This window comes from Pongo abelii, chromosome 15 (assembly GCF_028885655.2).
Source record: "Pongo abelii isolate AG06213 chromosome 15, NHGRI_mPonAbe1-v2.0_pri, whole genome shotgun sequence".
In the NCBI taxonomy this organism is placed as follows: Eukaryota; Metazoa; Chordata; class Mammalia; order Primates; family Hominidae; genus Pongo; species Pongo abelii.
Window position 1 is genome coordinate 55,478,563 of NC_072000.2, and position 16,999 is coordinate 55,495,561.

The 16,999-nt window shown below is 41.5% G+C and overlaps 1 long non-coding RNA gene across 2 annotated transcripts in view; it reads right to left on the reverse strand.

Annotated features, from left to right (window-relative positions):
- Positions 1-3,726: 3,726 nt before the first annotated feature.
- Positions 3,727-16,999, reverse strand: part of LOC134760082 (uncharacterized) — a 202,895-nt gene continuing 189,622 nt past the window's right edge. Inside the window, exons 3-4 of one of the 2 annotated variants that reach the window (XR_010136978.1) lie at positions 8,836-9,036; positions 3,727-4,041 (exon numbers count right to left, since the gene is read on the reverse strand). This is a non-coding gene — a long non-coding RNA (uncharacterized LOC134760082). Of the gene's footprint in view, positions 9,037-16,999 lie in introns of both variants that reach the window. The other variant, XR_010136977.1, reaches the window with a different exon arrangement.

Consider the following 16,999-nt stretch of genomic DNA (forward strand, 5'->3'; position numbering starts at 1 on the left):
TTTTCTCAACCCTCTCAGAAGCCCTGTGTGGTAGATAACATCACTATCTCCATTTCACAAATAAGGAGGCAGAAGCATTGAGAGGTTTGGTACTTGCCACTGTCACAGAGCTGACAGTGACGGAGTTAAGATTCAAGCTCAGGGTGACTGGCTGCAGAGCCCATTCTTAGCTTCTACACTGTCTTGCAGAAATTAGTTGTATGCCTAGCACTGTGCTAGGAGTTGTAGAAGATAGTCAGTTTTCTTAAGAAGTTTACATTTTCTGGGAAAAACATGATCTACATCACAGCAGAGCTTTGAGCTGGGGCAGTGGTAGAAGGAACCAGAGGAGGGACTGCGATGGTTTTACCTGTGCTCTGGCTTCTCCTTTTCATCTTTGGGAAAATTTACCCTATGAATGCTGAGAAAGTAGAGATAAACTTGAAGATTCATAGGAGACTGCTGCTGCCCAGGAGTATATGAGGGAGCAAAGAAGGAAAATACATTGGCCCCAGAGGAGGGTAGTCCTTCTCTCTTGTGTACACACACACACACACACACACACACACACACACACACACAGAAGTTGAGGTTGCCTGTATTGGGTTCTGGATTTCATAGTTTTCTAAGTCAGTCACACGTCCAAAGAAAGATGAGTTGGATGATTTGGAAATCAGACAATATGGTTGTCGTTTTACTTATTCTTTCAGAAGTAATTTAGTGAATGTCCATCATGTAGCCACTAGTACTCCAGACCTTGTGAATAGTGGCAATGATCAACAAGAAATGGTCTTTGCCCTCAAGGTACTCTTGTGCATCACTAGTGAAGTTTACAGTGCAGTGAAATAAAACCTGTGATTGGGGTGAGTGCAGGTACTTTGCCAAATCCTGACCATATTAAAATGATTAGGATGCAGTCCTTTAAGGGAAAGACTGAAGCTCTTTTCCTTGGAGAAGACAGACATAGGAAGAAATGAGAGTTGACATCTTGGAGAGAAGATCCATCATGATGATCTAGGCTGTGAGCCTCTAGGTCCTGGTAGAGCTTTGGCAGGAGGGGGATGGGCTTTGGTCACAGATGTTGTACAGGAAGTTCCACACTGGCTGTGAGGAAGTACTGAATGACCTCAAAGGTTCTTGGAGACTTCAATACTTTATAATACTCTGTCCTGAATGAGTGGGCAAATGCAGGCAGAGATGTAGGACTCACAAGGAATCCTTTACAGCTCCTAACTCCTTGCATTTCCATGGCATGGAGTAGAAAAGCGTAAATGAGCAGAGGGCCTGCAGGGGTGCGGGGAGCAACAGCAAGGCCACTCTGGGGTGTGGGGAGATGTGGAGGGGCTTGTAAAATGGTGCTTGACCTTCTCAGGCTTAGAATTCTACTAGGTCCCTGATGCCCTTGGAAAACACATTGATTGTATTCTGGAAGAGCTTTATCAGCCTTGAAGCTCCCATTTAGCTTACCTGTGTGCTGCCTGCTCCACTCATGGGAATCAGTGTTCTTCTATACAGTCCAGTGCACAAGTCTGAACACGAGGAAGACGTCGTACTTATGGGATGCAGCTATCAGAGGCATTCTATTGCCTGAACATACCGTAGTATGTCCATATGGGCTTCTAGGCCTTTGCTCAGACTGCACCATCTGGAGCACCTCCCCTCAGGGCAGCAGATACAAATGTGCAGACTGTGCCTTATGTAAGGCCACCAAGCTGAAGAGTCTGGAAGAATTGGCATCTCACCTACAGCCTACACTCTGGGCACCTTGAGTGGAACTGTGCTGGATTTGAGGTAGAGCCTTTTCCTCATTTAAACAAGGGATCCTATCACTGGCTGCAGTCCTGTCTCCTCACTCCCCAGCTGTCTCAATCCTACTCACACCTGTTCCATTCCCCACCCCTCAACACCAGCATCCACGCATGATTAATTCTCCTCCCTTAGCTTTCTCAAAGCACCTTACTTATAACTTTAAATCCCTATCATGGCCAAAATTATTTTATTATTACTTTGAGGTCATATGATTCTAGCTTGGCAGTTATGTACTGTCTTGAAGATACTACTCCCCTGTCTTTTCTGGCTTAATGCTATCACAGAGAAGCTTGCATTGTTCTAATTGCTATTCCTTTGTAGGAAATGTGTCTTTTCTCTTTGGATACTTTTAAGATAGTCTCTTTGTCTTTGGTGTTCACAGTCTCACCATGATGAATTGTTTGCAAATTTCCTTGTACTTAATATATTTGGGATGTTTTGGAATTCCTAATGTTTGAGAAATCCTCAGTTATTATCTCTTTGAATATCATTTCTTGATCATTCTACCATCTCCTTCTAGATTTCCAATTATATAGATAGCAGACATTCTTACTGTATTCTCCATATGTCTTTAACCATTATAGCAAATATTGCCATTGCTTTATCTGTCTGGGTTACATTCTGGATAATTTATTTGCATTCATGTTCCAGTCCACTAACCTATATTTAGGTGTGCATGTGTCTAATTCCATACATTAAAGTTGTAAGCTCCTTACCGTGAGGGACTGCATCTATTTCATCTGGTTTCATGACTAGTACACAGCTAGTGATAAACAGTGTTTGCTGAAATGAATTTGTTGGCATGTCTGAGAAGCAATTGTTAAGCTGATCTTCCTGTGTAATCCAAGGTAGAAATATATGCTGAAATATAAGTTAGTTACCCATTGGCAAGGAAACAGGGACCATGGTCATTTAGTGCTTAGAGTAATGGCATATGGAACTGGTTGGCTTGTACTGCTCTGTCCGTAGTTCAAGGGCAGGTTAGGTCAGGCAGAAGCATGTGACACGTGTGTTCAAAAACCATGGCCAAGCCAGGGTCTCTCTTCTTCAAATGAAACTCCTAAATACCATCCCACTTATGCAATAAAACTTGGGGCAGGAAATGAAACTTTTGAATTGGTTACCTCCCCCAGCTTGTTGTGGGTATAATCTTGATATTCTCTCTCATTTAAAAATGCATGAAGGAAGGTTACCACCAAGGAAAAGGAGTTTGGTAAGCCTCAAAAAGCTTGTTCAGACTAGTTGTGGTACCTCATCTCAGGCACCAGGTAAATGGGACAAGGGTAGGCAAACAATGCCTGCAGTCTGCCTTTAGAAAAACCTGATGCTGCTTGTAATCATGCAGCCCATCATGTTTCATTAAAATAAAGATTCATCTCTGCTGTTATTACAGAGCAGATGTCTGCCCCTCAGTTGCTGTACCCAGCTGCTGGTGGCCACAGTCATGCACAGGCAGGGTCACAGTCCAGAAAAGATATGCATGACTTCAGAGGGAGTTTCCTGGAGTGTTTTTGGCAAGAGGGAAAGGGATAGTGGGAAGGCCAAGCTCTCCCTGTGGCAGTCAGTGTCTGGCATTTAGCCATTCTTCAGTGGGAGGTTCTTGGGGAAAAACATGAAAATCAGTCTTCAGGGTAGTTCAACAAAAGAGCATGTGGTGATTTTGAGATCCACCCAATGAGAAAGGAATCTCAGTGCACAGTGGATTTTCCCATCACAGCTTATGGGATTATCAGGCTAATCTGCACCTTTTCTTGTCTGTCAGTGCTGCTGCAGAACAGTTCCAAAGCCACAAAGAAGGAGCTGGCCCACTGTTCCAGAGAAGGCCATCTGAAACAGCAGGAGGCCCTGAAGTCCCTCTTTGGCAATTCTGAATTGAGTATGTTGGGTGGTATCTGTAGTGATCCCAAAGAGTGTCACCAAATTCTCTCAATTAAATTAATTTTAATTAACTTTATTATTAATAAAAAAATTATCAAAAAGCATATAGTAGCAGTATCTGATAGAGCCAAACATTCAAGAGTGACTGTGGAAGCCTGGAAGTCAGGAACCTTGGCTGAATTAAATCCAATAAAACACAAACCCACAGCTGATGGTTCCTGGGTCCCACAGGAACCCCCCAGCTCTTGGGTCCACATAAGGGAACAGATGGCAGCACCAGTAGGTCATACTCTGATTTCCTCTGCCTGGAAATCTGCTCCTTTATCACAGCTGGGGATTTCAGCTATTCCTGATGGCAGCGATTTCCATCTGGGCCTGTGGTGAAAAATAAACTTTTCCTGAACCATTAAAATTCATAAAGCTGTTAACAGTTAAGATGTAAAAAGCTCTTGAGACGTCTTTGTGCATGTGATTGTTGTCTGTTTACTGTGAAAACAATCATACCTGTGGCGAAAATTCAATATACTTATAAAATTGAATCTCTCATATCAAGACCCTGTGACTTACTGCCACAGAGGTAAGAATAAAATGAGATAGCAGTGAGGAAAGTGCTAGTTTGAAGATGATAATATCACTACCATCTTTTCTTAGAGCTCTTCAGGGAAGATGTCTGAAAGAAAATTTAAGATAAAATTCTTTGAGTTTCAAAAATTGAGGATAGGAATTACAGCATGAAAATTTAGATATTAGATAGAAATCTAGACGGAAAACCAGACCAGAATTTTTTGGTCAGTGTGGGTTTCTTGTTTACCCTAAACATTCTGGGACAACCAAGTTGGTCTCTAAACCATCAGTTCACTATTTCAGGATGAGCAAATGCCTAGAAGCTCCTCCAAATGAAGCTCAATCAAAAGATTCTGCCAGCAGCTCCCCGCCAGGGTCCAGGAGAGATGTAGGCTCTGAATGAGATGTGGGCTAAGATGTTAACAGGTGCTCTCTCATGAGGTCAGCTACCACACAAAATAGGAACCTAACATTTCCAGATATTTAGATTTCTCAAGAGATTCCAGAATTTGGGATTTTTGTATGAGATCTCATGATTTTTAAACATTGATATATAAAAAAATAAAAAACCATCATGTGGGCCAAAGAAACCATGACTATGGGCTGGATTTGACCTGCTGGCCACTAGCTTGCACCTCAAATAGATAGATAAATTCCACAAATGTTTGTTGAGGTGTATTTTATGCCAGGCATTGTCCTAGATGCTATGGACACAGAGGCAAGGAGAATGCTGTGTTTACTCCTATGAATTTGGCAGCCCAGAGGAAAAACTGACCTGTAAGGAGACCATCTGAGTGCACTGTGGAGGGTGATCTGGGTAACAGCTAACCCACCTGCAGAGTGGGCATGTCATGGAAGACCTCCTGCAGGTAATGACATGGAGGAGTTGAGTCTTGAACCTCAGTTGAATCTTGAGGAATTCACCAGGTGACAAAGGGAGATGAGGTAGAGATAGGACATGCCAGGAAAAGGTCACAGCAAGAGCTGAGGATAAGCAGTCTGGCCTGTGTAGATACCTACATAAAGTTCAATGCATGACACAGGTGAGGCCAGGGATAGGTGGACCATTGATATAGTTTGATTTTTGTTCCTCCAAATCTCATGTTGAAATTTGAGCCTCAGTGTTGGAGGTGAGGCCTAGTGGGAGGTATGTGGGTCGTGGGGACAGATATCTCATGAAGGGCTTTGTGCTATCCCAGCAGCAATGACTGAATTCTCACTCTATACATATATGTATATATGTATGATAGAGTCTTGGTCTGTTACCCAGGCTGGAGTGCAGTGGTGTGAAGTCAGCTCACTGCAACCTACATCTCTTGGGTTCAACTGATTCTCCTGCCTCAACCTCCCAAGCAGCTGAGATTTCAGACGTGTGCCACCATGCCCGGGTAATTTTTTTGTATATTTTTTAGTAGAGACAGGATTTCGCCATGTTGGCCAGGCTGGTCTTTAACTTCTGACCTCAAGTGATCTGCCAACCTCAGCCTCCCAAAGTGCTGGAGTTACAGGCGTGAGCCACCACACTTGGCCTCTCACTCTATTTAGTTCGCACAAGAGCTAATTGTTTAAAAGAGCTTGGCACCTCCCCCACTTCCTCTCTTGCCATGTGATGCCAGCTCCACTTTTCCTTTTGCCGTGACTGGGATCTTCCTGAGGTCTTAACCAGAAGCAGATGCTTGTGCCATTCTTCCTGTACAACCTGCAGAATGGTGAGTTAAATAAATCTCTTTTCTTTATAAACTGCCCAGCTTTGGGTATTCCTTTATAGCAATGCAAAACAGATTAAGACACCCATGGAGGACTTTGACATATCAACTTGTTTGGGCTTTATCCCAAGCAATGGGATGCCCATGGAATGCTTTAAGCAGGGCAGAGATGGGGGGAGATTGGTGTTTTAAAACTATTCTTTCAGCAGTTGAATACAGCATACATCGAAAAAAGATGAAAACGGACAGTGGAGAGAATACTCAGCAGGCTAGGGTAGCAAAACTGGCAAGAGATGATCAGGGCATGAGCGAGGGTTGGAAAGAAAAATGGGAATTTAATAACTATTTAGGAAATTAAATTAGCAGGACAGGCAGATGGAAGAAGAGGATGAAGAGGGCCGAGTCAAAGGTGACTTTAAGGTTCTAGGCCCAATGATGAGTGGATGGTGATTAGAGAGACCATCTCCATTTGCCTGGATTGTGCCAGTTTTAAGACTGAGAGTCCCACATCCTCAGAAGCCCTTCAGTCCTGGGAAAATAGGGATGGTTGGTCACTCTAGTGATGGTTTTCAAACTAACATGAGGAATAGTAGAAGAAGCTGTAAGTTTGGAATGTTGAGGAGATAATAAGTTTGATTTGGAGCATATTGACTGAGGTGCCAGTGGGCAACTAAGTTAGGATATCAAGAAGGAACTTGGAATGAGTCTATAGCTCAAGAACAGGAGGACTTTGACTTGGAAAGAGTATATTTGGGAGCCATCAGCATAAACAGAAGTGGGTTAAGTCACCCAAGTAGTAGCATAAAAAGGGAAGTGAATCAAGAATAAAACGCTGGAGAATGAAACATTGGAAACTTCCATGTTTAAGGAGCATATCTAGAAAGAAGGGCCAATGGAACAGGTTGAGACGGAACAGTCAGAGTGTAAGAAGGAAAGGCTGAAGACAGGGTGTTAGAAGGCATATGAGTAGAGTGTCTCGAAGCATGAGCGGTCATTAGGGTCAATGACAAGGAAGATGTCCAGTACTTTGAGGAGGGAAGACGATGTCTCATCATCAGTAATCTTTGCAGAAACCCTCTCAGTGGTTTGATTATGGGAGCCAGGTTGTTTCCAGGGAGAACAGAATGTGACTTGAGAAAATGGAGACAGTGAGTTCAGTCTAATCATCTGAGTAGCTTGAGGAAAAGGGAACAAGAGAGATAAAGCAACAACCAGATGACCATGTAAAGTTAAGGTGCAGTAATTTAAGATGAGTGAGAACTGAACAAGCTTATAAACTGACAGGAAAAGCTGGTTTAAAAAAAAAAAAAAAGAGAATTAAAGATGTGGTGCCCAAGAGAGGTGATTAATGCATCAGGGACCCTGGGGAGATAAAATGATATGAGATGGATTCAAAACCAGAGAGGAGGATGTTGGCTTTGAGTCGGGGGCTGGCAGGGAGGACCCAACATACTCTGAGACTGTGGGAGGGAGGACAGATTAGGGTGAGGTAGGGGAAGGAGCAATAACAGCCTGAAATGGGAAGCTGTGAAGCAAAGAGCTGTGGTTAATGTCAGGCAGAGAAGACTGAGAAATGAGGAGGTATTGATGGAAATGATGGACATGAAGACACCCTCAGCCGCTACTTTTAAGAAGAATGATAATAGTCCAAGATTCAGAGTACTTTAAGGTACAGTGGATATACAGTTTTTGGAAAACTTTAGTAAATAGATATTGTAGAAGTGACTGAATGCATGCTCTTTGATTGAGGGGATTATCAAATTATTCTCGTTAGAATTGAAGGACCTAAGTGATTAGCTTTGTCTCACACATGCATGCACACATACATACGCACATATGTGTGCACACACACACACCCCTTATATGTAAACAAGGTACAATCTGCTCAGACTCTAAAATAGGCATTAAAATACTAAAAGTATTGCTTTCAGACACAGTCACACATGCATGCACACATACATACACACACATACGTGTGCACACACACAGACACACTCACCCCTTATATGTAAACAAGGTACAACCTGCTCAGACTCCAAAATAGGCATTAAAATACTAAAAGTATTGCTTTTAGACACGGTTAGGCTTGTTTTTAGACACAGTTAGTTTTTGCTAGGTGGGAGGCTGGTGTATAAATACAGAAAGGCAACGTCAAGCAATTTTTTTCCAATTAAAGTTGTATACTCAGTTAGGTTGAGTTTAGAAATCACGGAGGAGCCATTCAAAGCCCACTGGAGACACATGCTTTAAGAGGAAATTACCAGAGGTGATGAAGCAGGGCTGTGCTCCATGCCAGTCAGTGGGTGAAGCCACAGCAGCACAATGCCTACCAGAGAGAGCCGGTGCCCCGCCAGCAGCCACCAGGGAGGCCTCTATACGCTACCTCCGTGAGTCATTCATTGATCACAGCCTAATGCCTCCCTTGGCACAGGGAAATGCCATGGCATTTCATTAGCTCTGCTTATTTTGGTCAACGACTAGGAGCGGAGCCACACACACGATGCTTTTCAGGGTATGTACTTTACCTTCTGGCTTTTAAAATTTTTTTAAACATAACTTTGCTCTGGCATAAAAGCAAAGCATGTCCTTTGTAGACATTTTGGTCAATGCAGAAAAAATAGAACAAAAACCAAATTACCACTTCAGTGTCAACCACAGTTAACATTTTGGTGCATTTCCTTCTTGCCTTTCCTATGATGGGTTTCAGGATGAAGAGGACTGAGCTCTTCCCTTCTGAGAAGAGCAGATAATTCCAGGACAGGAAAAATTTCCTGGCAGATGAGCCAAAATATCTGAGTTTGAATCCCAGCCCCACCACTGCTTAGCCTATGGGTTTGGCAGCTGCCAACCTTCCTGAGGCTGCTTCCTTGTTTATGAGATGTTGGAATCTGTTGCCAACCTCTAGTGCCTCTTCCAGCACTCTGGTGTCATAGGCCTGTAATATTCTGCCTCCTCAGAAAGATGTGCTTTTGTTCACGAATTCTTCTTGAGCAGTTACAGCTCTTAATCCAAAACCCAGAGTCTTTGGAGCTGTGACTACAGGACTGCAAAGGAAGAGTCTTGGAATGATGTGATTACTCTCCATTCCTTTTGTTAGGTCCTATAATTAAAAAAAAAAAAATGAATGCACTGAATGAGGATGCATTTCAATGAAGAGCATATGTCAGAGGATCTAATGGCACAGGATTTATGATCATCCCATGAATTGAGTAAAGACAGTAGTTTGGTTCATTCTAGCTAATAATTAAATTTAAAGAATCAGGAGTTTTAAAAAAACCTGTTAAATAAACCTGGTTCAGAATTTCCCAAACTGTGTTCTCAGGACAAATAGGTAGTCTGTTGAGAGAGAGAGAGAGAGCGAGCGAGCCAGTGAGCAGTAGTCAAGTAAATTTAGAAAAGATTAGGTTAAATCAAGTGTAACAAGTTTCTTTACTATAGGACTTCTTAGGACATTAAATATACTTAAATGCACTGGGAATCCCAAGGGGGATATAGAGTATGCCTCCTAAGCTAACCTGATTATGAAACTATTTTGTCAAGGCATACTAATTCACATCCCAAGAATTTAATTTTCCATAGAACACAGTTTGAGCAATACTGTTCTAGCTCCTTCTAGCAGTTTCCAAGGAAGTGATTTTCTTAAGGCACCATTATGGATCTTTCAATAATTATTGCTGACTGCTCTTGTCATTGTGGTGATATCTTGAGCTGAGTTTTTAAAGCCTATAAACTTCTTGACCTTGGATACTATATTTATGGGTTTTGTAAATTCTTGCATTTGTCGGGCAGTTTTTATTTCCTCAAATATATACTTGTCAGTGTTAACCTGTCCCGGACACTGTAGCAGCATTTTTAGCTCTGAGTTTTGCCATTATCAATCTGTGTGATCTTGGGTGAGTCGCTTAACTTCTTTTGGTAGAGTCAGGTGACCTGGGCTAGGGTCCAGGAGCAGGAGAACACTGGGCAGAGAACAGCTTCAAACTCAGGGTTAATAGTCATAGGATTTAGGAAATTTGGAGGAAAAGCAAACGTCTGGGAATGAGAGGAGACAGCATAGAATTCTGGTATAGGGAGGAGGTAGTAAAGGGAGAGGTAAGGGAATTGGAACTCTCCATTGCCGAGGGCAGGCCTCCCTCGAAAAGCCAGATAGATGCAAAGATGGGGGAAGGTGAAGTTCAAGGTCAGCAGAGGCCTAGTATTCAGGGGGAAGATTAAGGATTAAAATTTAGGAGAAGGTCTTGGACCTGTGCCTGATCTCCCTGTTATTTTCAGGCAGTGGGTGGGCAGAGCCTGCAGGATTGAAGGAGAGGAGCGGTTGGTTCCTTGCATCTGGACACAGATAAAGTCTTAGGAAGCACTGGGCTTGAGGGGGGCTCTGGGTGGGTGTTTGTTTCTGGCTGAATCATCATCCTGTGGGAATATTTCTTTTTCTCTTTTTTCTTTTAAATTTTTTTTATTATACTTTAAGTTCTGGGATACATTCTGCAGAACTTGCAACATTGTTACATAGGTATAGGCGTGCCATGGTGGTTTGTTGCACTCATCAACCCATCACCTACATTAGGTATTTCTCCTAATGCTATCCTTCCCCTAGCCCCTCGCCCCCTGACAGGCCCCAGTGTGTGATGTTCCCCTCCCTGTGTCCATGTGTTCTCGTTGTTCAACTCCCACTTATGAGTGAGAACATATGGTGTTTGGTTTTCTGTTCTTGTGTTAGTTTGCTGAGAATGATGGTTTCTAGCTTCATCCATGTCCCTGCAAAGGACATGAACTCATCCTTTTTTACAGCTGCATAGTATTCCATGATGTATATATGCCATATTTTCTTTATCCAGTCTATCATTGATGGGCATTTCTCTAATGACCAGTGATGATGAACTTTTTTTTCATTTGCTTGTTGGCTGCATAAATGTCTTGAGAAGTGTCTGTTCATATCCAGCAATGCTCCAAAACTGAAATCAGTATATTGTTGAGAGATCTCCACTCCTGCATTTATGCAGCACTACTCACAATAGCCAAGACATGGAATCAACTTAAGTGTCCATCAATGGAAAGTGGATAAAGAAAATGTGGCGTATATACACAATGGAGTACTACTGAGCCAGAAAAAGGATGAAATTCTGTTCTTTGCAGAAACATGGATGACCCTGGAGGACATTAAGTAAAATAAGCCAGGCATCAAAAGATAAATACTGCATGTTCACAGTGATATATGGAATCTAAAAAAGTTGATCTCATGCAAGTAGAATGGTGGTTACTAGAGGCTAGGGAGAGCAAGAGAGAGGAAAATGAGGAAAGATTGGCCGATGGGCAAAAAGTTACAGTTAGACAGGAGGAATATATTCTAGTGCACAGCAGTTAATAATATTGTATTGTGTATTTCAAAATAGCCAGAAGAGAGAATTTAGAATTTTCTCCCCACAAAGAAATAATAAATGTATGAGATGATGAATATGTTAAATCCCCTAATTTGATTATTACACAACGTAAACATGTATCAAAGCATCACAGTGTATCCCATCCGCATGTACAATTACTGAGTCAGTTAAAAACAAAATTAAAAAGAGAATTGAAAACATAGAGAGGCAATAACAAAAGCTGGAAATCATCAAGTATATGATGACTAGAAAAAAAACAACAAAACAAAAAGAAAAACGAACCAATGACAGAAGGGTAGGCGCTGTGGTTGATGAAACATTTTTATAAAAAGCAGATATGGGAAGCTACGAGTACCTGTGATTTCAGGTCCTTGCTTTGTAATCTTATTTTCCATTTGAAGCTAATGATGTGGCAAACGGTTAGAGAAATGTCCCCCATTTTTCCTGCAGATGATCCTCCTGAACATCCACCATTCCTAAATATGACACCTGAGCTGTGCTTTCTAAGATGCCCCAGTTATACAAGTGTTAGGTGTAGGCTCCAGGTATTAGAAACTGAGCAGGTCACATGGTAGCACTTTGCTATAATTGGGTGAAGGGTCTAATCAATAGGTCAAAGAATATTATTTATGGGAACTTTCAATAGTGCAAAATGATTGGCTTATAAAAAGCACATTGCATGGAGCATCTTGAGAGAGTATGTGTTAGGAGGCTGTGACGGTGTGTTTTCATCTTTGCATTCCTAGCACCTACTGCATGAATGCCTTAACATAGAATGGATGTTTACTAATGGGGAACACATGGACCAAATCATTAATATTTAGTCAATCCTGGCAGTAGAAGAGGATCTTGAGAACTCAACCTGTGCCTGCTCTGAGATCAGCTTGGGTTCTGACATGATTGTTTGTTTATTAACCTTTTTAAGGTGCCTTGGAATGTGGGCCAGATAAAGGAGGTAAAGAGCAGACTTGCATTCCATATGAATAACTTGATTCCTTTGTTTCCAAAATTCAGTGGTTCACTCTTTGACCTATCTGGCTTTGCATGTTGTCATTTTTCATGATTTTTGAAGAGTAGAAGAGAGTTGTGTTGATATGATATGAGAGATCAATACCAGTTATTAACTGTTCCTTTTTCTTGCATGGCCCCTTTCCCATCTCCTCTCACCCCTACCCCAATCTCTTATCAGTCCAGGGAAATGTTTGCCCAATGACTGATTAGATTTTCACAGTAAATTGCATTTTTGGGAGATGATCCTGATAGCATGTTCACAGCTTCCATGGAAGGTTTTGAGATTATGTATCTTATCTTCAAGCTGTTCAGTGTCTTTATGCAGCATTTTATCTCCAAGGGTTTTTGTTGTGTTTTAAATGGGTTAAGTCCTTTGAAGTTTGATAGACAGTCCTTTCTGGGTCTTCCTAAATTCAGTGAATTCCTCAATACTATCTCTACAGACCATTAGTGATGCAGTTCCAGAACCAATTGGCTGTTTGATTATTTATAACTAGGAAAACTAGAAGATAAGCAAAGTGAAAATGAAGAATTGAAAGCCACCTGGACTGTGTTCTAGTCTGCATCCTGATTATTTTGGTTGGACTGGTGTTGGGGTGAGCAAAGGGTGAATCATGGTGTCCAGTCATTTCCAGTATGACCAACTGTGGATTTTGCTTCACAAGCCATGATGTACTCTAGGTCTTAGTGATGAGATGTCTGCAGCTGCTTAAGCTGTGTAGAGGGCTGGTGATGGAAATGAAGGAGGGTACTTACTAAAACGCTCAAGCTCACTGGTACAGGAAGCAAGGCTGTGACTTAGTGGCTTGGGCTGCCAGAAAGAATGAGAGAGCTTCCTCGAATTGGCAGGGATGGCAGAGGTTGTCTGGACTAACAACCCATCCCTCCTCCATCGTATCTGTCAGAAGGGTACGGAGCACCAGAGATGCACACGGCAATGTAGTGAAGTGCTGAACGGTGCTAGCAGCTAGTTAAATAGTTCCCCCCTTATATTGACCCTTAGATCTATTTACCTATAACTGAAATCCATTGGTTTTGCTTCTGTTCTCTGTAGCAACAAAGAGCAAAAATCACTTTCTCTGACAAGGCATCATGCTCTTCAGCCATTTGCTATTTTTTCTAATTCTTCTAATCTCTCAAAGATGACCATTGGTGTCTCTGAAATTCTTGTAGGCCCTGGAATCCAATTCACATGGGCCTGGATTCTTGAGGCCACTTGAAATGACTAGGCCCTCTCTCACTAACCTCTTGCCTGTCTGGCACTGAAATTTCCTCTTTACGTGGTTTGTTCAAAACCCTCTTTAGGTTAAGCACCAGATTTTCTGTTGCTAGCACAGAGGTAAAACAGTCACTGGGGATTTCTGCTTTCTCTCTTCCCTTTCCCAAGCAATACTCTTTGCTTTTCTCCTTGTTTCAATTATACCTTAAAAAGCTAACGCTGGCTCACGCCTGTAATCCCAGCACTTTGGGAGGCCGAGGTGGGCGGATCACAAAGTCAGGAGATCGAGACCATCCTGGCTAACATGGTGAAATCCCGTCTCCACTAAAAATACAAAAAATTAGCCGGGCGTGGTGGCAGGCACCTGTAGTCCCAGCTACTCGGGAGGCTGAGGCAGGAGAATGGCGTGAACCCGGGAGGCGGAATTTGCAGTGAGCCGAGATCGTGCCACTGCACTCCAGCCTGGGTGACAGAGCAAGACTCCGTTTCAAAAAAAAAAAAAAGCTGACGTTTATAGCTGACTTAAAATTACTGACTCTCATTTTTTTTTTATTTTACAAGCTTCGGCTATGGCTAATCTTTTAGCCTTCCTGACACTATTCTGATAAGTTCTTGCTAAACAAGGTAAAACGGTACTCTTTATTTAATTACTGTTTCCGTTAATATAATCTTGCATCCCAGTTTTGTCACTTGATATCATATCATGAAATCTTTCCAAGTCATTAGAATTTATTCATATATAATGTGTTTATTCATTCAACAGATATTTATTGAACAGCTGCTATATGCCAGAAATTATAACACGTGTTGGGAATATGTTGGAGAAAACAATTAGAAACAGGGCCTTGTATTAGAAATACATTAAATAATTACACAGATGTTTATTTAGTCAAGGAAACACACATGAACCATGAGAGGGAACTGTTGGGGGAACTTGACCTTGTCTGGTATGTAAGAAAGAGGAGCTTCCCTGAGAAGCATGGAACATAATTTGCTCTACATTCTTCCCATTCAGGGATTTTGCATTGTTTCTAGTCTTTGGTTATTTTCAATAAACCTACAATTAACACTTCTGTGCATGCGTGCTTTTATTTCCATAAAGCAGATTCCTAAAAGCTTAATTACTGACTCCCTCTGTGCATAAGTAATGTTTCCTTAAGGTAGTTTCCTAAAAATATAATTACAGGGTCAAAGATGTGAACGTTTTATGGCTCTTGATACATATTTTTTAAAGCCTTCTAAAAAATCAGCAGAGTTTTAAAGCTGGAAAAGGGTCTTGGACCACCACATCTCAAACCACCTTCATAGAAACATCAGGTTGATTTCAAGAAATCGGTTAAATTATTAGTAAAAGCAAGTGATATGTTTCCTGTAAATGTTCTCAACTGGAACTAATCGAGGTGTAGTCCTCTGGAGTAGATCCTGGAGATGTTGATTAGTGGTCTGTGAAAAGTACAAAGATTGAGAACTAAATATTTTAAAACTGTGGTAATAAGATAAAGTGATTTTATGTTAAAAAATCTGGATATGTGTATTGCATGTTCCTTTTTCATTTTTCTTTCAGTAATTTATTTTTGTAAACATTAGAAGTATTGGCTTACGATGGAGTGAGAGGGAAAAACAAGTCCTTCCCTACATATAGTTTATATAAAAGGTAGTGGAAACCCTTTGGTCAGATTTGCTTTTATAGATCCAAAGAGCCACAAAGGGAAACCAATGGAATTAGCAGATTTTGACTACAGACATGTGTACTTGAGTTAAGCCACACAAGAGCTGTGTATACCTTTCCCAGAAAGATAAAGCACACCTATTACAACAAATGAGACATGTGCTATATAAAGAATTTCCGTGAGAAATTTCTCAGTCCAGGAATTACAGTTGCCCGCAGTTTTATTTTTGCTCTTAGACTACAGCAAGGTACTTGACCATTGAACTTACCTATGATCAGACAAGAAAATGATGATTAGATGCTACCACTGCCAGTTATTTCTTCCAGAGGAAGTAATAAAAGGTGCCAAAAAATTTCCACCTCTGAAACCTTCCATCAATTGTGTCCATAAAGTTTAGCTATAAGTTAAAGGCTACTTCCTTTCTGTTCCTATTCCCAATAACAGAGATCAGAACTGTTCAGACATTTGATAGGAAGAGGAAATCTCACCAGTCAAATGCTGAAACCACTATGAATAATACCTGAATGTCATTTAGCACTATACTGAATAGAAAATACAAGGAGTTACTGGTCTTTTGATGTCCTTAAAAAATAAAAAACTTAGCTCAGAGAAAGGCCTCATCCATAATATCGGTGAGGGCCCCAACAGGTGAGAACCATGTTTTCCTAAAAACTCTGCCTACCACCAATTTGCTGGTCAATGTAAGAATCAAGCAATTTTCTTTTCTCACTTTGAATAGAGATGGAAGGTAGTGATGAATTGGAGAGAGTAGATTCTGAGGTCAGACTGCCTGGGTTTAAATCCTAGAGTCTACATGTTACTAGCCAACTGGTGGGTGTTACTTCTCTCTCAGTATCTCAGTTTTCTCACCCACATATTGGAGATAACAGTAAAGAGAAAATCCATGCAAGGTGCTTAGCACACAGCAGGCACTCAATAAATGTTAGCTGTTCTTATTCTTGTAATAAAACTTATCAGAAGAAATTCCTTAGGAAGGGAGAAAGGGGAGAGGGAGAGGGAGCAGACTGGAAGGAAGGAGGAAGAGAGGAAGGAAGGAAAGAAAGAAGGAAGGAAAGAAGGAAGAAAGGAAAGAAAGAAGGAAGGAAAGAGAAGAAACATCTTTTAAAAAGCAGTGGGACTAATTCTTCCTGTGAGATGTTGGAGAAGAGTGTGGGATTGGATCCAGTGGACTCTGGCTCTGGTCCTGGCTTTGCCATTTACTAAGTGTGTGATCCAGTCATGTGACATTTCTGAGGCTGAAATCCTCTTCTCTTTTGTAAATGGGATGATGTCAATAATACCTGCCTTGGGGGGTTGTGAATACAAATGAGTTGATGTATGGGGAGATGCTGTGTACGTGGTAAGAAATTATATGGGTGTGGTTCACCTGCTCCCAACTCTTCCTTTGGTGAGACTGTGCTTCCCGCTTGTGCCTGCTTGAACTGGCTCCTGGTGTAGGCAGGCCCTTCCTGAGTTTAGGACTCGGGCTTTCCCCTTCTTCTGGGCTTCTGTGCAGCAATTATTCATTGAGACCAAATGGGTAGACCCCACCTTTCTGGTTCCTGGTAATCAAGAGGTGAGGGTTCCTGCTGGATATTAGTGTATGTGTCTCCAGAATTGCTCCATCAGAATCCTGTACCTGTAGATAAGGAAAGGCTTGGTCTTGGGCCATTCTGCATTTGTTCATAAGATTAAGCTTCTTTGGAAGTTGAATTTTGAAGATCCATAAGATCAAGTGTCAAAATAAAATAAAGAGAAGGGAGGAAGAAAATAAGGGAGGAAGAG